The sequence below is a fragment of the Oncorhynchus gorbuscha genome, linkage group LG03 (genome assembly GCF_021184085.1).
Source record: "Oncorhynchus gorbuscha isolate QuinsamMale2020 ecotype Even-year linkage group LG03, OgorEven_v1.0, whole genome shotgun sequence".
NCBI lineage: Eukaryota > Metazoa > Chordata > Actinopteri > Salmoniformes > Salmonidae > Oncorhynchus > Oncorhynchus gorbuscha.
In genome coordinates, this window is record NC_060175.1 from 77084942 (window position 1) to 77109952 (window position 25011).

General features: G+C 45.1%; 1 protein-coding gene across 2 annotated transcripts in view; it reads left to right on the forward strand.

Moving 5' to 3' along the window:
* sulf2b (sulfatase 2b) overlaps window positions 1–25011 on the forward strand; it is a 189951-nt gene that overhangs the window by 1472 nt on the left and 163468 nt on the right. The window contains exon 1 of one of the 2 annotated variants that reach the window (XM_046343784.1): window positions 21127–21274. The exons of the other annotated variant lie outside the window; for it this stretch is intronic. The gene's annotated coding sequence lies outside the window, so the exon portion shown is untranslated. Of the gene's footprint in view, window positions 1–21126; window positions 21275–25011 lie in introns of those variants that run through there. 2 annotated transcript variants of the gene reach the window in all.

Sequence of the window (25011 nt, forward strand, 5' to 3'; positions counted from 1 at the left end):
AACAATAGCATTTTCATTAGTATGTTACTGCAGGATATACAGCGCGTTTTCGGAAAGTACTCAGACCCCTTCCCTTTTACCACATTTTGTTACATTACAGCCTTATTCTAAAATGTGTTGCATATTTCTTCCCCTCCCATCAATCTACACACAATACCCCACAATGAAAAGGAAAACATGATGTCACTGATGTCACATTTACACAAGTTTTCAGACCCTTTACTCAGTAAATGTGATATTTCAGTTTTTATTTATGGCGCTTGGCATATATATTATGCTAAAATTTCTAAACCGGAAATATCACATTTACATAAGTATTCAGACCTTTTACCCAGTAGTTTATTGATGCACCTGTGGCAGCAATTACAGCCTGGAATCTTCTTGGGTATGATGCCACAAGCTTGGATCACCTGTATTTGGGGAGTTTCTCCCATTATTCTCTGCAGATCCTCTCAAGCTCTGTCAGGTTGGATGGGGCGTGTCTCTGTCAGGTTGGATGGGGCGTGTCTCTGTCAGGTTGGATGGGGCGTGTCTCTGCCAGGTTGGATGGGGCGTGTCTCTGCCAGGTTGGATGGGGCGTGTCTCTGTCAGGTTGGATGGGGCGTGTCTCTGTCAGGTTGGATGGGGCGTGTCTCTGTCAGGTTGGATGGGGCGTGTCTCTGTCAGGTTGGATGGGGCGTGTCTCTGTCAGGTTGGATGGGGCGTGTCTCTGTCCAGGTTGGATGGGGCGTGTCTCTGCCAGGTTGGATGGGGCGTGTCTCTGTCAGGTTGGATGGGGCGTGTCTCTGTCAGGTTGGATGGGGCGTGTCTCTGTCAGGTTGGATGGGGCGTGTCTCTGTCAGGTTGGATGGGGCGTGTCTCTGTCAGGTTGGATGGGGCGTGTCTCTGTCAGGTTGGATGGGGCGTGTCTCTGCCAGGTTGGATGGGGCGTGTCACTGCCAGGTTGGATGGGGCGTGTCTCTGTCAGGTTGGATGGGGCGTGTCTCTGCCAGGTTGGATGGGGCGTGTCTCTGTCAGGTTGGATGGGGCGTGTCTCTGTCAGGTTGGATGGGGCGTGTCTCTGTCAGGTTGGATGGGGCGTGTCTCTGCCAGGTTGGATGGGGCGTGTCTCTGCCAGGTTGGATGGGGCGTGTCTCTGTCAGGTTGGATGGGGCGTGTCTCTGCCAGGTTGGATGGGGCGTGTCTCTGTCAGGTTGGATGGGGCGTGTCTCTGTCAGGTTGGATGGGGCGTGTCTCTGTCAGGTTGGATGGGGCGTGTCTCTGTCAGGTTGGATGGGGCGTGTCTCTGTCAGGTTGGATGGGGCGTGTCTCTGTCAGGTTGGATGGGGCGTGTCTCTGTCAGGTTGGATGGGGCGTGTCTCTGTCAGGTTGGATGGGGCGTGTCTCTGCACAGTTATTTTCAGGTCTCAGAGATGTTTGATCAAGTTCAAGTCTGGGCTCTGGCTGGGCCACACAAGGACATTCAGAGACTTGTCACGAAGCCACTCCTACGTTGTCTTGGCTGTGTGCTTAGGTTCGTTGTCCTGTTGGAAGTTGAACCTTCGACCCAGTCTGAGGTGCTGAGCTCTTTGGAGCAGGTTTTCATCAAGATATCTCTGTACTTTGCTCCATTCATCTTTTCCTCAATCCTGACTAGTCTCCCAGTCCCTGCCGCTGAAACACATCCCCACAGCATGATGCTGCCACCACGATGCTTCACCATAGAAATGGTGCCAGGTTTTCTCCAGACATGGCGCTTGGCATTAAGGCCAAAGATTTCAATATTGGTTTCATCAGGCCACAGAATCTGTTTTTGATGGTCTGAGAGTCTTTAGGTGCCTTTTGGCAAACTTTACTGAGAGTGGCTTCCATTTGGCCACTCTACCATGAAGGCCTGATTGGTGGAGTGCTGCAGAGATCTTGTCCTTCTGGAAGGTTCTCCCATCTCCACAGAGGAACTCTGGAGGTCTGTCAGTGTGACATTGTGTTCTTGTTCAACTCCCTGACCAAGGTCCTTATACCCCAATTGCTCAGTTTGGCCGGGCGGCCAGCTCTAAGAAGAGTCATGGTGGTCCAAACTTCTTCCATTTAAGAATGATGAAGGCCACTGTGTTCTCAGGGACCTTCAATGCTGCAGAAATGTTTTGGTACCTTCTCCAGATCTCTGCCTCGACACAATCCTGTCTCTGAGATCTATGGACAATTCCTTCGTCCTCATGGCTTGATTTTTGCTCTGACAACCTTTATATAGACAGGTGTGTGCCTTTCAAAATCATGTCCAATCAATTGAATTTACCACAGGTGGACTCCAATCAAGTTGTAGAAACATCTCAAGGATGATCAATGGAAATCTGAGAAATCTGTGAATGTATTGTAATGTTTGTAAAATGGTATAAACTGCCTTAATTTTGCTGGACCCCAGAAAGAGTAGAAAATGTGGAAAAATTCAAGGGGTTGAATACTTTCTGAATGTACTGTATGTATGTACAGTGTGTGTGTGTGTGTGTGTGTGTGTGTGTGTGTGTGTGTGTGTGTGTGTGTGTGTGTGTGTGTGTGTGTGTGTGTGTGTGTGTGTGTGTGTGTGTGTGTGTGTGTGTGTGTGTGTGTGTGTGTGTGTGTGTTTGGGGTCACATAGAAATGTCCTTGTTTTTGAAAGAAAAGCTTTTTTTTTGTCCATTAAAATAACAACAAATTGATCAGAACTACAGTGTAGACATTGTTAATGTTGTAAATTACTATTGTAGCTGGAACCTGCAGATTTTTAATGGCCTACAGAGGTATACAGAGGCCCATTATCAGCAACCATCACTCCTGTGTTCGAATGGCACCTTGTGTTAGCTAATCCAAGTTTATAATTTTAAAAGGCTAATTGATCATTAGAAAACCCTTTCGCAATTATGTTAGCACAGCTGAAAACTGTTGTTCTGATTAAAGAAGCAATACAATTGGCCTTCTTTAGACTAGTTGAGTATCTGTATTTGTGGGTTTGATTACAAAATGGCCAGAAACAAAGAACTTTCTTCTGTAACTAGTCAGTCTATTCTTGTTCTGAGAAATGCAGGCTATGCTATTAATAGTCTATGTAGATATTCCATTAAGAATCATCCGTTTCCAGCTACAATAGTCATTTACAACATTAACACTGTCTGCTCTGTATTTCTGATCAAATCGATGTTATTTTAATGGATAAAAAATGTGCTTTTCAAAAACAAGAATTCTAAATGACCCCAATCCTTTGCACACACACACACACACACACACACACACACACACACACACACACACACACACACACACACACACACACACACACACACACACACACACACACACACACACACACACACACACACACACACACACACACACACACACACACACACACACACACACACACACACACACACACACACACACACACACACACACACACACACACACACACACACACACACAAATTATAGATACAGTACCAGCCAAAAGTTTGGACACACTGCCTCATTCCAGGGTTTTTCTTTATTTTTACTATTTTCTACATTGTAGACTAGTAGTCAAGACATCAAAACTATGAAATAACACATCATGTAGTCAGCAAAAAAGTGTTTAACAAATCAAAATAAGTGTTATATTTAGATTGACCACTCTTTGCCTTGATGACAGGTTGCACACTCGTAGTTACCTGGAATGCATTTCAATTAACAGGTCTGCCTTGCTAAAAGTTTATTTGTGGAATTTCTTTCCTCAATGCGTTTGAGCCAATCAGTTGTGTTGTGACAAGGTAGAGGTGGTATACAGAAGGTAGCCCTATTTGGTATGAGACCAAGTCCATGTTACGGCAAGAACAGCTCAAATAAGCAAATAGAAAGTCCATAAAGAGTAACGCCAGTCCATCATTACTTTAAGACATGAAGGTCAGTCAATTCAGAAAATGTCAAGAACGTTGAAAGTTTCTTCAAGTGCAGTCGCAAAAACCATCATGTGCTATGATGAAACTGGCTCTCATGAGGACCGCCACAGGAAAGGAAGACCCCGAGTTACCTCTGCTGCAGAGGATAAGTTTATTAGAGTTAACTGCACCTCAGATTGCAGCCCAAATAAATACTTCCAAGAGTTCAAGTAACAGACACATCTCAACATCAACTGTTCAGAGGAGACTCCGTGAATCAGGCCTTCATGGTCGAATTGCTGCAAAGAAACCACTATTAAATGACATCAATAATAAGAAGAGTCTTGCTCGGGCCAAGAAACACGAGCAATGGACATTATTCTGGTGGAAATCTGTCTTTTGGTCTGATAAGTCAAAATTTGAGATTTTTGGTTCCAACCGCCATGTCTTTGTGAGATGCGGAGTTGGTGATTGGATTATCTCTGCATGCTTCAGGGTTCCCACCCTGAAGCATGGAGGAGGAGGTGTGACGGTGTGCTTTGCTGGTGACACTGTCTGTAATTTATTTAGAATTCAAGGCACACCTAACCATCATGGCTACCACAGCATTCTCAAGCGATATGCCATCCCATCTGGTTTGCGCTTAGTGGGACTATCATTTGTTTTTCAACAGGACAATGACCCAACACACCTCCAGGCTGTGTAAGGGCTATTTGACCAAGAAGGAGAGTGATGGAGTGCTGCATCAGATGACCTGGCCTCCAAAATCACCCAACCTCAACCCAGTTGAAATGTTTTGGGATGAGTTGGACCGCGGAGTGAAGGAAAAGTAGCCAACAAGTGCTCAGCATGTGTGGGAACTTCTTCAAGACTGTTGGAAAAGCATTACTCATGAAGCTGGTTGAGAGAATGCCAAGAGTATACAAAGCTGTCAAGGCTAAGGGTGGCTAAGGGTGATTTTGAACAATCAAGAATAAAATATATTTTGATTTGTTTAACACTTTCTTGCTTACTACATGATTCCATATGTGTTATGTCATAGTTTTGATGTCTTCACTATTATTCACTATTAGGGGCGTGAATCTGAAAACCAGTCAGTATCTGGTGTGACCACCATTTACCTCATGTAGCACGACACATCTCCTTCACATGGAGTTGATCAGGCTGTTGACTGTGGCCTGTGGAGTGCTGTCCCACCCCTCTTCAACGGCTGTCCAACGATGATGGATATTTGCGGGAACTGGAACATGCTGCCGTACGTGGTCCATCCAGAGCATCACAAACTGGCTCAATGAGTGACATGTCTGGTGAGAATACAGGCCATGGAAGAACTGGGACATTCTTTTAGATTCCTGGAATTATGTACAGATCCTTGCGACCTGGGACCGTGCATTATCATACTGAACATGAGGTGATGGAGGCGGATGAATGCCATGACAATGGGCGTCAGGATCACACCACGGTATCTCTGTGCATTGAAATGGCCATTGATAAAACGCAATTGTGTTCGTTGTCCATAGCTTATGCCTGCCCATACCATAACCCCACCACCACCATTGGGCACTCTGTTCACAACGTTGAACAGCAAACCGCACACCCACACGATGACATACACGTACGTGGTCTGCGGTTGTGAGACCGGTTGGGCGTACTGGTAAATTCTCTAAAACGACAGAGGCGTTTGCACTCTCCCTCAAAACGTGAGATATCTGTGGCATTGTGTTGTGTGACAAACTGCACATTTTAGAGTGGCCTTTTATTGTGTAATGATCATGCTGTTTAATCAGATTCTTGATATGCCACACCTGTTATGTCGATGGATTATCTTGGCAAAGGAGAAATGCTCACTAACAGGGATCTAAACAAATTTGTGCACAAAATGTGAGAGAGAAGCTTTTTGTGCATATGGAACATATCTGGGATCTTTTATTTCAGCTCATGAAACATGGGACCAACACTATACGATTATATTTTTGTTTAGTGTATATGTGATGGGATTTATAGGCAATATGGACGGTATATGGATTGAATATCTAGTATATCTGAATAGTATATGTACAGAAATAGTTCAATAGGATAGGCTTTGACTAGAATACAGTACATACATATGAAGTGGATAAAACAGTATGTAAACATTTATAGTGACCAGTGTTCCATGACTATGTACATAGAGCAGCATCCTATAAGGTGCATTGTAGAGTAAAATGACTGCTTTAGAGGTTCCAGTGTAAAAGTCAGAAAATACATTTTTTTCAAAATAAATAGAAAGAAATATGATTTCTATTATTTATATTTTATGACTTCGGTGACAAATGGATCAAGAAACAGGAGTGTTTGTACGGTCTTTTCTGCTATTGCCTTGTTTTCGATGTTTAGTCAACCGTGTTCTGTGTTGACTTTGGAAGTCTGACAAATTTTGCTCAAGATGGCCCAGGTTGGCTCAAGTTGTGTTTGCTCTGTCTATTTACACTGGGTTTCTAGATTCTCACAGATACATGGGCAGATGCGGCCAGCGGGGTGAGTGGCACGGGCTCCGAGGTTTAACTCAGCCGCTGGAATGCAAACATGCACGGAACCCAACTCTTTCAACACCTGGCTGCACCTGCCTGTCCAGTCAGTTACATACTGATGCTCTGCTCTGGCCGTCTGTGGTCACCTCAGCACAACCACTCAACAGCACTTCTCCCTCACTTCATTTCCTTATGTCTAGTGTATGGGTAGCATTGTTCTCCATGCGCTTTCTTGTATGGAAAGTTACATTCAGACAAACAGGTCCAGTGAAGTTAGGGATTTCTTGTTCGATATGTTTTCATTCATTAAGTAGAGCATTGAAACATTCAAGATTTATTTACTATTTTCCTAGCCAATGATGGCCTGGTTTCTTTCCATCACAGCTTCCCTACCAAGATGATGGTCCAGTGCTCCTGTCTCCTCTAACGCTGGTTTCGGGTGTTGCGCTCTGATAATATTAGTCTGGCCATGATGTTTTAGATGTAAGGCCCAGACAGAGCAATGCACTTCGACACTCATGAGGCTGAGGAGAGGAACAGAGAGAAAGAGAGAGGAAGGAACTGAGTGTGGGTTAGTGTGTGTGCGTGCCTGTGACGTTTACTTATGCGACACAGTCAGCTCTAAAGCGTGGAAAATCTGCAATAACGTTTTATTCAAACAAAAAGAAGGAGTCCTTGTGTTATGGTGGGAAGGGCATTGATCGGTCTTGGTCAACCACAAAACACAAAAAGGCATGGCCATTTAACACTGATCACGTTTAAATGTTGATAGTGAACACAGAAGAAGGCGTGTCTCAGTCCTGTAGGGTGAGAAACCAAACAAAGATAGCAGTCCAGGATTACTGGTTATAGTACGTTAATTCAAACAACATGATATGTCATAAGGTTGTAATTTTAGAGTCCTACAGTGAAAAGAAAAAAAAGTCCTAGATTTCTCTAAAGGCTCCATTATATTTCCAGAGAATAAACCAGGCAAGTGGAAAGACGGCTTGTCATCAGTCTCGGACCCAAGGTTGCTTCCTCTATGACAGATGTTTAACCTTTGAACCCATTACATTGTGAGAAGTTTGGTGTGGCATAAGGGTTTATTGATCCACAGACGCAGCTGATGTATGCACAATATAGCAGCACACGCGCGCGCTCACACACAGCCACGCACAAACAAGCACGCTGTGCACTTTTCAGTTCAAGCTCCATGAATCTGCCTACACTCGCCACCTGCTTCCCACATCAAAGAGCAATTAGAGCATAACAACATTGACAACACTATTTTACCAGTAAGTTGGTATTTGTCCTCTCCGACTCTCTTTGTCTATAGTTTTCCTGTTATTCACCAGCTTGTGACTGTCTGCTTTGTTCCACTTGCTGCTCCAGTGACTTCAGTGTACTCTGCATTGCTACATCAGATAGCTTACTCAACTAACATGAAGCATCCAGAGACTGCATTTGAATACGAGAGGAAATAGCATGGCTCTGTGCACAAAGCATTTAGATAAAAGTCATAAAGCATCAGATAAAGTTTCTGCATGCGTTATTTGCTTAAGGCAATACTGTGTATGGCTGTGGGCTTGTATCTACTATAAGGGCTTCCAGAATGTGGGTGTCTGGGTGTGTTTGTGTGGGATTGTGTGTGAACTCAGTGGAGCGCATGTGTTTCAACTAGACAGTCACAGGGAGCGACGGGACGGGACGGGGAGGGGGGGGGACGGGGGGGGTGTCTAGGGGCTACTTCAGGGAGAGGCCCTCTTCACTCAGCTGCCATCCTTTAGTGGGGTGGGTGATGTTCACGTCTTAGGCACTAGTGGTGCGCGGGTAAGCAGTTTGTTCACCTGCACCCCCGCAACCGCCCAACTAGATGTGAAGATCTGAGGCCTGCACCCAACCCTAACCGCAAATATAGACAATGCCCTATAAGCTACAGTCAATGACTGAAAAATGATTTTTTTTGGACAGGGGTTGCAGGACATTTTTTGTGTGCCTGGTTTAGATATGTTTCTGCTGGTAATTCCCGACATGTTGGCAGGCTATTTGTTAGTCAACTTGTCTATACTTAGATACATGCAGCTTCTGTTCTGTCATTATATGATGCCCTAGAAGACTGAACAAAACCCTGGTCAACAGAATAATGTAATAGATCGATAGAATGAATGCTTCAATCTAGTTGACATCTGTAAAGTTTCTCTGTCATCTTTCGCGGAGCAAAGTCGTTTAAGGACTGGGGAGAAAATACAATGAAGCAAAATGTCTAAATGACATCAGTTTGACAAGTTGTAAGGAAAATGAAAGCTGTGAAAACCACCCAACGTGTTTCTGATAAGATGTCAGTTTGGCTTCGATGCATATTTCATGTGATTGAAATACTATCAGCTTTTGTGATGCTTTTATGATGAAGACAGCACCTCTACAGATGGTATCTAACTGAGCATTGCATTCTCTCAAGATGCAGAAAGAAAGAAATCATTCTCCTGTTCCCAAGTCCACATTTGACTTACATTTGGTGTATAATTTTACTGCAATAAATGCTTAGTTATGCAGGAGGTATTATTAAGGCTATGTGAGAGGTTGTAGACCTACAGTCAGGGTCCAGATTTCAGTTTCCATGGCTGGTGTTGGGTGCCAGGACACAATTCAGATAGCCCGGTTAGCCAATGTGCGGGAGCACTGGTTGGTGGGGCCAATCGAGGTAGTAAAGTTAGAGTGACTATGCATATATGATAATCAGAGAGTAGCAGCAGAGGGGGGGTTAGCCGGGTAGCCATTTGATCAGCTGTTCAGGAGTGTTATGGCTTTGGGGTAAAAACTGTGGAGAAGCCTTTTTGTACTAGACTTGGCACTCCGGTACCGCTTGCCTTGCGGTAGTAGAGAGAAAAGTCTATGACTGGGGTGGCTGTGGTCTTTGACAATTTTTAGGGCCTTCCTCTGACACCGCCTGGTTTAGAGGTTCTGGATGGCAGGCAGCTTAGCCCCAGTGATGTACTGGGCCGTTCTCTCTACCCTCTGTAGTGCCTTGCTGTCGGTAGCCGTACCAGGCAGTGATGCAACCTGTAACTCACATCGTTCAGTCTCCTCAGGACTTTAAATGGCCCCACAAACTGCGGACCCAGCTTCTGGCAAGGCAGGAGGAGAGGCAGGTTTCGGGTCGAGAGCCAGACCCTCACTGCGGTGATGGTCTGTGCTGGCTTTCTGGCGCAGCACGGGGCGCTGAAGGTGAACATGAGCGGCGTCCCATGTCTCCTCCGTGCGCCGGAACCAGTCGTCCACCGCAGGAGCCTAGGTCTGACTCTGATGCCAAGGAGCCAGAACCGGCTGATACCCCAGTACGCACTGGAAGGGGGAGAGGTTAGTGGAGGAGTGGCGGAGCGAGTTCTGGGCCATCTCTGCCCAGGGCACGAACGCCCGACCGATGCCTGGATGATCAGAGGAGGGTGACGTGTGGGCCCAAAAGATCAGCCGCTCAGGGACAGCAGACGGAATGTACAGACGCCCTGCGGAACACTGGAGTGGAGTGGGCTCTGCACGTAGCACCTGCTCAATGTCTGCGTCCAGCTTCCACACTACCTGTGCCACCAGGCAGGAAGCCAGGATTAGTGGGGTGGGAACCACGGGCCACTCCTCTGTGTCATACAGCCGGGACTGTGCGTCTGCCTTAGCGTTCTGGGAACCTGGTCTGTAGGAAAGGGTTAAAACAAAACGGGTGAAAAACATGGCCCACCTTGCCTGACGAGGGTTAAGTCTCCTTGCCGCCTGGATGTACTCCAGATTGCGGTGGTCAGTCCAGATGAGAAAAGGGTGTTTAGCCCCCTCAAGCCAATGTCTCCACGCCTTCAAACTTTGACGACAGCCAACAGCTCCCGGTCCCCCACGTCATAGTTTCGCTCCGCCGGGCTGAGCTTCCTTGAGAAGAAGGCACAGGGGTGGAGCTTTGGCGGCTCCTATCCCAGCCTCAGACGCATCCACCTCCACGATGAATGCCAAAGAGGGATCCGGATGGGCCAGCACGGGAGCCGAGGTAAACTGAGCCCTCGGATAAACCTCCGGTAGTAATTGTCAAACCCTAGAAACCACTGCACCTCCTTTACCGTGGTGGGAGTCGGCCAATTACAGCTGAAATGCGGTCACTCTCCATTTCCACCCCTGAGGCGGAAATGTGGTACCCTAGGAAGGAGACAGACTGTTGGAAGTACAGGCATTTCTCTGCCTTGAGGTACAGGTCATGCTCCAATAGACGACCAAGCACCCTGCTCACTCGGGACACATGCTCGGAGCGTGTATATATCAGAATGTCATCAATATACACCACTACACCCTGCCCGTGCAGGTGCCTGAAAATCTCATCTACAAAGGATTGGAAGACTGATGGAGCATTCATCAACCCGTACGGCATGACGAGGTACTCATAATGCCCTGAGGTAGTACTAAAAGCCGTCTTACACTCGTCTCCCTCCCGGATACGCACCAGGTTGTAAGCACTCCACAGTTCCAGTTTTGTGAAGAAATGCTCCCCGTGAAATGATTCCACCGCCGTAGCGATGAGAGGTTGTGGGTAACTAAACCACACTGTGATTGAATTTAGACCTCTATAATCAATGCACGAATGCAGACCTCCCTCCTTCTTCTTCACAAAAAAAGAAGCTTGAGGAGACGGGTGACGTGGACGGCCGAATGTACCCCTGCCCCAGAGATTCAGTGACATATGTCTCCATAGCCACTGTCTCCTCTTGGGACAATGGGTACAAGTGACTCCTAGGAAGTGCAGCGTTCTCCAGGAGGTTTATCGTGCAGTCCCCTCGACGATGGGGTGGTAATTGGGTCGCCTTCTTCTTACAGTAGGCGATAGCCAAATCAGCATATTCAGAGGGAATGCGCATGGCTCCTGCTGATTCCATTGTACAGGTGCGGGATTCTGTCACGGCTGGCGGGGTGTGTAGAGAGGAATCAGGCGCAGAGAGCAGAGAGGTCCAGGGGAAAGATGCAAATTTAATGCTGCACCAAAAGTAAATGCGCAGGACGCAAACACTGACCAACCCGAAACAACGGGTAAATGGTCCAGAGCACAAACACCAACGACACAACGTGAACATCAAAATAATCCCGCACAACAAAGGGGCGGGTTCCACGCGCTAAATAGGGAAGCAAATCAAGCACACACAGAATAGGAACAGGTGTAACAAATGAGACAAAACTAACCAAAAAGAAAAAGGGATCATGGCGGCTAGTAGGCAGGTGACGATGAGCACCACCCGAACAGGCAGGGGAGCCGACTTTGGCAGGAGTCGTGACAGATAAAAGATAAAAGTGTTTTTCACAGAATTAAAGATAGACTTCTCCTTAATGCACTCCTTAATGCAACCGCTGTGTCAGAATTCAAAAAAAGTTAACGGAAAAAGCATAATCTGAGAACAGAGCTCAGAACCCAAAACAGCCAGAGGAATATCTGTCATTTTGGAATCAACAAAGTTAGAAACAACACCATAAATATTCACTTACCTTTGATGATCTTCATCAGAAGGCACTCCCAAGAATCCCAGTTCGACAATAAATGACTGATTTGTTCCATAAAATTCCCTAATTTATGTCCAAATAGCCACTTGTTGTTAGCGTGTTCAGCCCAGTAATCCATCTTCATGAGGTGCAGGCACTTCATCCAGACAAAAACTCGAACAGTTCCGTTACAGTCCTTTAGAAACATGTCAAACGATGTATGGAATCAATCTTTAGGATGTTTTTAACATAAAACATCAATAATGTTCCAACCCGGAGAATTCGTTTGTCTTCAGAAAATCACTGGAACGAGAAGTAACTCTGTTGGGAGCGCGCGTCATGAGACCAAGGCTCTCTGCCAGACCACTGACTCAAAGAGGTCACATGAACTCCTCCTTTATAGTAGAATCCTCAAACCAGTTTCTAAATACGGTTGACATCTAGTGGAAGCCCTAGGAAGTGCAACCTCATCCATATCTCAATGTGTATTCGGTAGGCCAAGCTTTGCAAAACTATAAACCTCAGATGTCCCACTTCCTGGTTGGATTCAAACAGTTTTAGAAACTTCAGAGTGTTTTCTATCCAATACTAATAATAATATGCATATATTAGCATCTGGGACAGAGTAGGAGGCAGTTCACTCTGGGCACGCTATTCATTCAAAAGTTAAAATGCTGCCCCCTATCCCAAAAAGGTTCATTGCAAAACCAACGGCATAAAGAAATAACCAACATGGGTACAAAACCCGACGCGCACCAGTAAACATGTGTACAAGCACTTACAACAAACAATTCCACACAAAGACATGGGTTAAATACACAACAATTAACAAGGGAAATGAAAACCAGGTGTGTAGGAAAACAAGAAAAAACAAATGGAAAAAGAAAAGTGTATTATTAACGATGGCTAGAAGACCGGTGACGCCGACCACCGCCACCTCAGTGAATTGATGTAAACTTTTCTGCCCTTTCCCAAAAGCATTTTTTGGTGATTGGCTGTGTATGCTATTTGGCCTACAGTTAAGCCCTAAAGCTTAGGTTTACGCACTAATACCAGATAGCCTACCAAAAAATGTTCTCTTATATAAATTGCACAATAATTATACATTTTATATATTTATAATTTTTTTAAAGCCACTCGCCCGCCCTTCAGTCACACAATGACCCTAAACCCCTCTGCCCGGGGGATATAACCATGGGGACTGAGTCAACCCGCACATCACTATTATTCACGTTAACTCTTTGTGTTGAGGCCCCGCAAACATGAACTGGTGCGCACGCAGATACGCATTGATAAACTGAGCACACGATCAAACTCAAACATACAGTATACACACATACATGCAGGTGGGCACAAAGATATACACACACACACACACACTCGCAAATCATACATCACGTGAACAAACATGGATGAACACCCAGCATGGCTCGTAAAGTCTGCTCATGGGTTGATAATCATACTCTGATCCATTTAATCTTGTTCATTTTACACCACCTCTTCATCGATCACTGACTCGCATCTGGGTTGATCCCTTGCCTTCTCAATTTTCATTCGATTTTCTTTGTCCACGGGTGTCAAAGCAACTGGATAAAATCTATATTGTCTGTTATTGGATTTAAAGTGAGTATGTTGAGCTACCGCGGTGGAATTCAATTCACTAATCAAATCAAATTGTATTGGTTGCATACACATATTTAGCCGGTGTTATTGCAGTGTAGCGAAATGCTTGTATTCCTAGCTCCAACAGTGCAGTAATATTGTGGAATAATAGTGACGACATCATCACTATGAAATAACACATATGGAATCATGTAGTGAGCAAAAAAGTGTTAAATAAATCAAAATATATTTTATATTTGAGATTCTTCAAAGAAGCCACCCTTTGCCTTGATGACAGCTTTGCACACTCTTGGCATTCTCTCAACCAGTTTAATCTGGAATGCTTTTTCAACAGTCTTAAAGGAGTTCCCACATATGCTGAAAACTTGTTGGCTGCTTTCCCTTCACTCTGTGGTCCAACTCATTCTAAACCATTTCACTTGGGTTGAGTTCGGGTGTTTGAGTTCCAGGTCATCTGATGCAGCTCTCCATCACTCTCCTTCTTGGTCAAATAGCCCTTACACAGCCTGGAGGTGTGTTAGGTCGTTGGCCTGTTGAAAAACAAATGATAGTCCCTGTAAACGCAAACCAGATGGGATTGCGTATCGCTGCAGAATACTGTGGTAGCCATGATGGTTAAGCGTCCCTTGAATTCTAAATAAATCACCAACTATATATATATATATATAAAAGAGAGAGAGAGAGAGAGAGAGAGAGAGGTACTGAGAACCTAGCTGGCTGTATGGATGGGGACAGTATATCTGGAGAGAGCCAGAAACAGAGTTGTTACAGTCCCTGATGTCTCTCTGGAAGGAGATCCTCACCCTGAGCTCGTCTACTTTATTGTCCAGGGACTGAACATAAGCAAGTAATATACTCGGAAGAGGTGGATGGTATGCACTCCTCCTGAATCATACTAAAAGTCCACTCCGAATAACTCTTCTTTGCTGGCCGCATCTTGGAGCAGTCTCTGAATAAGTGGAATTGCCTTGGGGGGTACGAACAAAAGATCCAATTCAGGAAAGTCGTAATTCTGGTTGAGTTACCATCGCTCTAATTTCCAAAAGTTCTTGTCAGCTGTATGTAATAATGCAAAAAAACTTTGGAGCTAATAAAGTGACAAATATATATATTTTTTAAATACTGCAAATTCGCTTAGGATACAGGAACCAGGCAACCATGTCTATCGGCGCCATCTTACTCATTGGAAACCCTGCACTAAAGGGAACAGACTCGGTCCTGGGGACCCCAAGAGGTGGACATTTTAGTTTTTTCCCTAGCACTACACAGCAGCTTCAAATAATCAGCTAATCATCAAGCTTTGATAATTTGAATCAGCTGTGTAGTGTTAAGGCAAAAAGCCCAAACCTGCACGGCATGGGGTCCCCAGGGAAACGTTGCTTTAGTGAAATGAAACATTCTTGTAGTTTATGCCTATTCATCTATATATCATTATAATATATCAAAATATCATTATTCATAATTTTTATATTATTTTTCATATTTTTTCATATTGTTTTAAGAGATTTTTTAAATATATACTATATATTTATATATAGTATATATAAGCAAATTAACCCCTATGGAGGACAAATCTGTAAAAAAGGAAAGATATTTGTCCTCCGAAGAGGGGGAGTGATGGAGGGGTTAATATTCATATTTATATATGTATATATATAGTATACATTTTAAATATAGTATATATATATATTATATATCTTTATATATATATATATATAGTATATATATAAAAAATTAACCCCTCCATCACTCCCGCTCTTTGGAGGACAAATATCTTTCCCTTTTTACAGCTTTTCTGGTACATATACATGCAGTTTCCATATATATCTTCCATATATATTTTGCATACATATTTTAGATACATGGTACTTTTATATACAGTTGAAGTTGGAAGTTTACATACACTTAGGTTGGAGTCATTAGAACTCAAACACAACAAATTTCTTGTTAACAAACTAGTTTTGGCAAGTCTACTTTGTGCATGTCACAAGTAATTTTTCCAAATATTGTTTACAGACAGATTATTTCATTTATAATTCACTGTATCACAATTCCAGTGGGTCAGAGGTTTACATACACTGAGTTGACTGTGTCTTTAAACAGCTTGGAAAATTCCAGAAAATGATGTCATGGCTTTAGAAGCTTCTGATAAGCTAATGAACATAATTTGAGTCAATTGGAGGTGTACCTGTGGATGTATTTCAAGGCCTACCTTCAAACTCAGTGCCTTTTTGCTTGACATCATGGAAAAATCCAAATAAATCAGCCAAGACTTCAGAAAAACAATTGGAAACCCACAAGTCTGGTTCATCCTTGGAAACAATTTCCAAACGGTACCACGTTCATCTGTACAAACAATAGTACCCAAGTATAAACACCATGGGACCACGCAGCTGTCAAACCGCTCAGGAAGGATGTGCGTGCTGTCTCCTAGAGATGAATGTACTTTGGTGTGAAAAGTGCAAATCAATCCCAGAACAACAGCAAAGGACCTTGTGAAGATGCTGGAGGAAACAGGTACAAAAGTATCTATATCCACAGTAAAAACAAGTCTTATATCGACATAACCTGAAAAGCCGCTCATCAAGGAAAAAGCCACTGCTCCAAAACCGCCATAAAAAAGCCAGACTACGGTTTGCAACTGCACATGGGGACAAAGATTGTACTTTTTGGAGAAATGTCCTCTGGTCTGAAGAAACAAAAATAGAACTGTTCGGCCATAATGTTCTTCATTATGTTTGGAGGAAAAAAGCGGAGCCTTGCAAGCCGAAGAACACCATCCCAACCGTGAAGCACAGCGGTGGCAGCATCATGTGGGGGTGCTTTGCTGCAGGAGGGAATGGTGCGCTTCACAAAATAGAGGGAGGAGGGAGGAAAATAGAGGGTGGAATCATGAGGGAGGAAAATTATGTGGATATATTGAAGCAACATCTCAAGACATCAGTCAGGAAGTTAAAGATTGGTGGCAAATGGTTCTTCCAAATGGACAATGACTCCATGCATACTTCCAATGTTGTGGCAAAATGGCTTAAGGACAACAAAGTCAAGGTATTGAAGTGGCCATCACAATCCCCTGACCTCAATCCCATAGAAAATGTGTTGACATAACTGAAAAAGTGTGTGTGATTAAGGAGGCCTACAAACCTGACTCAGTTACACCAGCTCTGTCAGGAGCAATGGGCCAAAATTCACCCAACTTATTGTGGGAAGCTTGTGGAAGGCTACATTTAACGTTTTACCAAAGTTAAACAATTTAAAGGCAATGCTACCAAATACTAATTGAGTGTATGTAAACTTCTGACCCACTGGGAATATGATGAAAGAAATAAAAGCTGAAATAAATAATTATCTCTATGGTTATTCTGACATTTCACATTCTTAAAATAAAGTGGTGATCCTAACTGACCTAAAACAGGGAATTTCTTTCTGGGATTAAATATCAGGAATTGCGAAAAACTTCATTTTAACGTATTTGGCTAATGTGAATGTAAACTTCCGACTTCAACTGCAAGCAGTCACATAACAACAATGTATTACCGAACATAAGCTCTTTAATCCTAAACATCTCAGCCACTCTCAGCGAATCCCATCTATCAACATGTTTGGTTTCCATGTACCATATATTTTTCAATTGTGCTATAATATTTTACATAATTTGAAAAACTTTCTAATCGTATATTATTCACAGATAGTGAGCTAAAGATGAAAACTTTTCCTAGAAGTATTATTTCTTCGACTATGGCTTTCCAAATCGCCCAACACTTTTAAGGTTAATTTGAAGTGCCTGTGATTTTATAACCATTCCTGAACCTGAGACCAGAAACAAGCTACATGGGGGCAATACCAGAATAATGATCTATTGATTCTGTCTCAAAATCTACAGAGCTGAGATTGTTGTATGCCCCATATGCAACAAATTGTTGGTCCCATGTTTCATGAGCTGAAATAAAAGATCCCAGATATGTTCCATATGCACAAAAAGCGTATCTCTCTAACATTTTGTGTGCACATTTTTTTTACATTCCTATTGGTGAGCATTTCTCCTTTGCCAAGATTATCCATCTACCTGACATGTGTGGTATATCAAGAAGCTGATTAAACAGCATGATTATTACACAGGTGGACCTTGTGCTGGAGACAATAAAAGGCCACTCTAAAATGTGCAGTTTTGTTACACAACACAATGCCACAGATGTCTCAAGTTTTGAGGGACCGTGCAAATGGCATGCTGATTGCAGAAATGTCCACCATAGCTGTTGCCACAGAATGTAATATTAGTTTCTCTACCATAAGCCTCCTCCAATGTTGTTTTTGAGAATTTGGCCTCACAACCGCAGACCACGTGTAACCACGTCAGCCCAGGACCTCCACATCCAACTTCTTCACCTGAGACCAACCACCTGGATAGCTGATGAAACTGAGGAGTATTTCTGTCTGTAATAAATCCCTTTTGTGGGGAAAAACATAGATGAAATGCATAGATTAGGGCCTAATGCATTTTTTTCAATTGACTGATTTCCTTATGAACTATAACTCAGTAAAATAGTTGAAATTGCTGCATGTTGCGTTTATATTTTTGTTCAGTATAGCATGGCTCTGGCCAAACGTCCTTACTACGTAGAAATAGGGTGCTATTTGGGACTGAGCCAAAGCAGCAACAGCCGTGCATGGTACTGTTTACATTTGGTTGAGTAGAGGTGAGTTTGTCTGGGGGCTGCATGGCTGTGAAGGAGATTGTTTGTTCTGTTCCCCATGTTCAAATCTCTGTTCACCCTCTAACTATTGGTACCAAGAGGGCAGGGGTTAAACTGTCTTTAACGCTTCCTGTGAAGGATTACTCTGCGTGCATGTCTAGGTGTAGAAAGTGTTTATGTTCCACCCGTGTGCCCGAAAAGACTGTTAAGGGTTTGTGTGTGTGTGTGTGTGTGTGTGTGTGTGTGTGTGTGTGTGTGTGTGTGTGTGTGTGTGTGTGTGTGTGTGTGTGTGTGTGTGTGTGTGTGTGTGTGTGTGTGTGTGTGTGTGTGTGTGTGTGTGTGTGTGTGTGTGTGTGTGTGTGTGTACTGGCGTGTTTCATGCATGTGTGTTTCTTTGTCTGTGTTAGTGACTGGAGTGATCAACAGTATGTGTGGGTTGGTGTGTGGAGTTGGTGAGTGGGGTTTGTTTCACTTTGTTGTGTAAAAGTGAAAAACATCCCTGTATCCCATCCCAGCTGTGTTCCTTTCTAAGAACCCGGGATTAACGGAACCCACGAAACATCAGCGCGATATGACGAATGCCCTGAATATCCTGCGAAACCCTCTCCTCTCCTGATGTGAACTGGGACCTCACACCTGTCTGTAGTACACACACACACACACACACACACACACACACACACACACACACACACACACACACACACACACACACACACACACACACACACACACACACACACACACACACACACACACACACACACACACACACACACACACACACACACACACACACACACACACACACACACACACACACAAGCATGCAAAGAATCACATTGTATAGCTACCGATTTGAAAATGAAGACAATCCTTTTATCTTTGGAGTTGTGCTATGGGGTTTGTCCTGGATTTGATAGTCCAGCTCCTTTGCGGCAGAGCTCCTTGGATGAAACACTGAAGGGAGTTAACCCTTTAACTCCTGTACGGTTCACACTCTACTCAAAGTAAGCAACGTTGAACACAGAGTGGTGTCACAGTGTCATACTGTTGGTTCCTTTTCTGTTTCCCACTTAAACCAGCCTTGACTGTGCCCACTCGCCCTGTGGTGCCGAGCTCCATGCAAAACACACATATATACACTCACAAAATATCACACACAGCGGGGCCAGAGTTTGCAGACACAGAGGCCTCAGTGCTCTCATGTAGAGGGAACAGCGGCACAGAAGGAATTCAGCCAGCTAAAGCTAAAGCACTGTGAATGTGTCGCCCGGCGGAGAAGGAGCACAGGCTGAGTGATGTAATCATGCCAGTTGTTAGTATCGGGTAGAAAATGGTGTACTGTAGAGGCAAGGGGAACAAGCACAGAATTGTTTATTTATTATAGAGAGGCAGAGAGTGGAGGGGCGAGAGAGAGAAATATGGACGAGAGAGACAGTAATGACAGGTGGTCTCACAATTTGCCCCTAATACCCTCACCTCTGTCTACCTACATGCCCTCCCCTCTCAGCGCCATCTCATTCCCCCTCTCCCCCTCCCCCTCCTCTTCTCCCGTTCCTCACCCCTGCTGTGTCCCAAATGGGCCAGAGTCTGACTACCTAAGTCACTTTCCAGACCCACTTTCTCCCTGAGTCCTGCCTGCCGGATGCAATATTCATGTCGAGGCCTACTCCCACTAGGGAGTTGGCTGTGTGTGTGTATGTCGGTGCGTACGTGTGTCAGGCCGGGGGCGGTGGGGGAGCCACTCCTGACTGTGGGGCTGAGGGGGGAGAGATAGTAATGGAGGAGGAGGACACCTGGAGCTTCTGTTTTGATGTTTTTTACCTCCATTATTTAAACTGTGCTGCTATGCCCGAACAGCCCCAACGCATCTGAGCCATGCTGAAACTAATGTGGGGATGTTGGGTGTTCTGTAAAGTCCTGCCCCTGTTTATATCGCCCTCCTCCCCAGCCCACTCCCCCCTGGCCCCCTTCTCTCTGGTCCGCGGGACTGAAGAGACTCACTCACACAGGAAGATCTACCAGGCCAATAGCTCTGAGAAATCCCCAATAGAAACCCATTTTAAAGCTGTGAGTTACTGAACAGAAAGTCCAGAAGTTGCTCTGCCATTGTAATGTTTCCTACCTGGGAACAGGCTATCCAGAGATACTTGCTGCAGTTGTACACCTGGTACATCTGAAGTCCATGTGTCTGGCTCTGTTGGCAACAGTGAGAGTCATGGGGTTACACAAGGGACTAGTTGTTCCTTTGTGTACTGTAAGATGATGAGCTGGCAGCTGTTGTCTCAGTACAGACGTGTGTGTGTGTGTGTGTGTGTGTGTGTGTGTGTGTGTGTGTGTGTGTGTGTGTGTGTGTGTGTGTGTGTGTGTGTGTGTGTGTGTGTGTGTGTGTGTGTGTGTGTGTGTGTGTGTGTGTGTGTGTGTGTGTGTGTGTGTGTGTGTGTGTGTGTGTGTGTGTGTGTGTGTGTGTGTGTGTGTGTGTGCTTGTGCGTGGATGTTAGTGTTTCAGAGTGTCAGGTTGAATCTGTGTTCATTAGTGTTCCAGAGTGTCAGGTTGAATCAATGTTCAGAATCCTTCCACTGTGCAAGTGTTGTAAACACATTGCTCGTCTAGAGAGAGGCCCGGGGTGAGAGGAGCAGCTCTTCACAACATAACTGCGACGTTCACACCTTACATGACATTACAAGGCAACAAGAGACGCTGTAACACCATCTTAAAAGAGACCAACTACTCTGCACAGTGCAACACAATGCTTAAAAACTGCTATTTCCTCTCCTGCCACACTTGTTCCCTCAACACTACTTCACAGCACTGAAGTTGACTCTGCTTTAAACACAATCAAAGGATTCAATGGATTTTATTCCCTTTTTCCTCTCTTTCTATATTTTTTTCTTTCTTTCTCCCTGTGAGATGACTGAGCTGTTCAAGCGATGAGGGAGGAGGCGGAACAGATCGGGTTTGATCCAGATTTAAACTTCTGAAAAGGTCAACTTCCTGGATTTGTCTTGGAAAGCGCTTGGACATTGTTAGAGGCAAACAAAGTGTGGAGCGGAGAAGGGTGTTGTTCTCAATTCACAGCCACCGTCGCCCCGCAGAGGTAATGCAAGCATGGGTGTGGATAGAACTGCGTGATTTCATACGTGCATATGTGTTTTTGTGCATGTGTCTTGAGTGTGTGTCCATTTTTATGCACGTATTGTATGTGTCGTAGTGTGTGTGTGAAGGTGTTCATGATGTCACCAGGGTGGGGGACCGTCCCCAGTTTGTCAGGGTGTTCAGAAGTGTGTTGCCACCACAGCAGGAGGGGTGACAGAGAGAGCTCTTCTGGGAAACGGGCCTTTTTGTTTTAGCTTACTATGACTGTGACATGTGGTTGTTGTAACTGTAAGTTGCTCTGATAAGAGTGTCTGCTAAATGACTCAAATTGAATGTAAATGTGTCTGTCTGTGGGTGGGGACCGGGCAGCTGCAGGACACAACACTCATGTGGTTCTGATACTGTGATGTGTCCTCTGACTGTTTACAACCATTTGAATATTTAGGCTACCTGCAAAATGGCCTAAGAAGGCTGTCATTAGTGTTTTACAAGTAGTCAGTCAGTGTTGGGCAATGGTCTTCATTTAGTGCAGTTTCTCCTATTCCTGCTGTGCATATAGCTTCAGCGTTGCTGGATGTGCTCAGTGGTGAGACAATAAGCATTGTGACCTTACATTTGTCACTGCATCTGTGGAAAATACAATGTAAGTACTGGGCGCTGTCTTCATATCAGATCAAATGTTTATCAATTCCTCCCCGGACTGATAAGTGATTCAATTTAATGTTAATCCAGACGCTTGTGATTTCCAGTTCTTACTTTTTTGCTACTTTCACTTCTACAGCCCCCCCCCCCATAGTGGGTAGCCCATATCTCTGGTTCTCTGGTTTTGCCCCCTCTCTCCTCTCTCTCTCACCCTCTCTCAGTATGGAACATGCCTCTGACCCTACAGAATGGTGCTCACTGTATTAGCAGGCCAACATAAACAGTCTCCAGCATGGCCCATCAGTCAGCAGTGCTGCCCCCCCCCCCGACCCCCTTCTGCCACCTCCATCCCCAGACTCTCTCTCTCTCTCTCTCTCTCTCTCTCTCTCTCTCTCTCTCTCTCTCTCTCTCTCTCTCTCTCTCTCTCTCACAGAGACAACTTTCACCGGGGCCCCAGAAATGTGCAGGCAGCTGAGTAATGCTGGGCCTTAGCCACCACCACCACCCTAACACCCCATACACCTCTATCTGAGACCCATGCTACACCTTCACCTCTAGCCACTTCCCCCTCTCACTAACCCTAACCCTGTAAAGCTTCTATAAACCACTTGAAGCATTCATCCTCTGTTCCCTTACTGCACGTATAGCAAATTCCCTCCACACCTCTAACCCCCACTGCCACCCCCTACCTCTGGGGGAGGGAGGGAGAGACTGGGAGAGAAGGAGGGAGTGGGAGAGAGAGATGACTTTGAGTACACAAATACCTCTCCCTCTCTAGCGTAAATCATTACGTACTCTTGGCACTCCTCTTGTTCAGCTCAACCTGACCTTGCTGTCATTATGCGGCTGTCTGTCTCTCCCTAGCATTGCGGCTGCCTTTCTTGAGTGACGGCTGCTCACTGGCTTTAAGAGGGGCCTGTGGCTCAGCTCTGAGCTGCAACAGATCCATTCAGCCGGGAGAGGTTTATTGACGGATGGATGATATCCCATAGAAGTCGGCCTGGCTTGCCACCTCACCACCAGGCGCCTGCTGCCACCTCCGACAGACACGCACCCAGATAAGGTGACAGGAAGTGGCAGCAGACAGGGGAAGGGGGGAGCGAGGGGTAGAGGGAGGAAACAGAGGGAGGGGAGAATGGCTGTGTCGAAAACATCACAAAGGGAGAGTGTAGAAAAGGTTAGAGAGAGAGTGTGAAAGGAGAGAGAGTGGAAGGAGATAGAGAAAGATATGGGGGTAGAATGTTAAACTAGAACGTGGGAGGGGGACAGGGGGGAGAGCAGGGTAGACCTGCCCATGCTGCAGTGTGTGTGAGGGAATCAGAGTGCCAGGTGAATCCCAGACAGCACAGCGCTCTAACTATCTACCACCAGGTACCGCCGTTCAAGCACTCATTTCATGCTCCACTGAGATCCACCTTCTATTCCCTCCTCCACCTTTCCCTTGTTCACTTTCTATTGCTTAGCCACACTCTCTCCTCACTCAATCCTTTCTTGCGCTCCGAATGCGTCATCTTACTGTGTTCTTGCACCTACACTGCTCATCTTCCCACTCTCACACCGCACACGCTTTACTTCACGTGCGCACGCACACACACACACACACACACACACACACACACACACACACACACACACACACACACACACACACACACACACACACACACACACACACACACACACACACACACACACACACACACACACACACACACACACACACACACACACACACACACACACATCAAATGTATTTGTCACATACACATGGTTAGCAGATGTTAATGCGAGTGTAGCGAAATGCTTGTGCTTCTAGTTCCGACAATGCAGTAATAACCAACAAGTAATCTAACTAACAATTCCAAAACTACTACCTTATACACACAAGTGTAAGGGGATAAAGAATATGTACATAAAGATATATGAATGAGTGATGGTACAGAGCAGCATAGGCAAGATACAGTAGATGGTATCGAGTACAGTATATACATATGAGATGGGTAATGTAGGGTATGTAAACAAAGTGGCATAGTTTAAAGTGGCTAGTGATACATGTATTACATAAAGATGCAGTAGATGATATAGAGTACAGTATATACGTATACATATGAGATGAATAATGTAGGGTATGTAAACATTATATTAAGTAGCATTGTTTAAAGTGGCTAGTGATATATTTTACATCAGTTCCCATCAATTCCCATTATTAAAGTGGCTGGAGTTGAGTCAGTGTGTTGGCAGCAGCCACTCAATGTAAGTGGTGGCTGTTTAACAGTCTGATGGCCTTGAGATAGAAGCTGTTTTTCAGTCTCTCGGTCCCAGCTTTGATGCACCTGTACTGACCTCGCCTTCTGGATGATAGCGGGGTAAACAGGCAGTGGCTCGGGTGGTTGTTGTCCTTGATGATCTTTATGGCCTTCCTGTGACATCGGGTGGTGTAGGTGTCCTGGAGGGCAGGTAGTTTGCCCCCAGTGATGCGTTGTGCAGACCTCATTACCCTCTGGAGAGCCTTACGGTTGTGGGCGGAGCAGTTGCCGTACCAGGCGGTGATACAGCCCGACAGGATGCTCTCGATTGTGCATCTGTAGAAGTTTGTGAGTGCTTTTGGTGACAAGACAAATTTCTTCAGCCTCCTGAGGTTGAAGAGGCGCTGCTGCGCCTTCTTCACGATGCTGTCTGTGTGGGTGGACCAATTCAGTTTGTCTGTGATGTGTACGCCGAGGAACTTAAAACTTACTACCCTCTCCACTACTGTCCCATCGATGTGGATAGGGGGGTGTTCCCTCTGCTGTTTCCTGAAGTCCACAATCATCTCCTCAGTTTTGTTGACGTTGAGTGTGAGGTTATTTTCCTGACACCACACTCCGAGGGCCCTCACCTCCTCCCTGTAGGCCGTCTCGTCGTTGTTGGTAATCAAGCCTACCACTGTTGTGTCGTCCGCAAACTTGATGATTGAGTTGGAGGCATGCGTGGCCACACAGTCGTGGGTGAACAGGGAGTACAGGAGAGGGCTCAGAACGCACCCTTTTGGGGCCCCAGTGTTGAGGATCAGCGGGGTGGAGATGTTGTTACCTACCCTCACCACCTGGGGGCGAC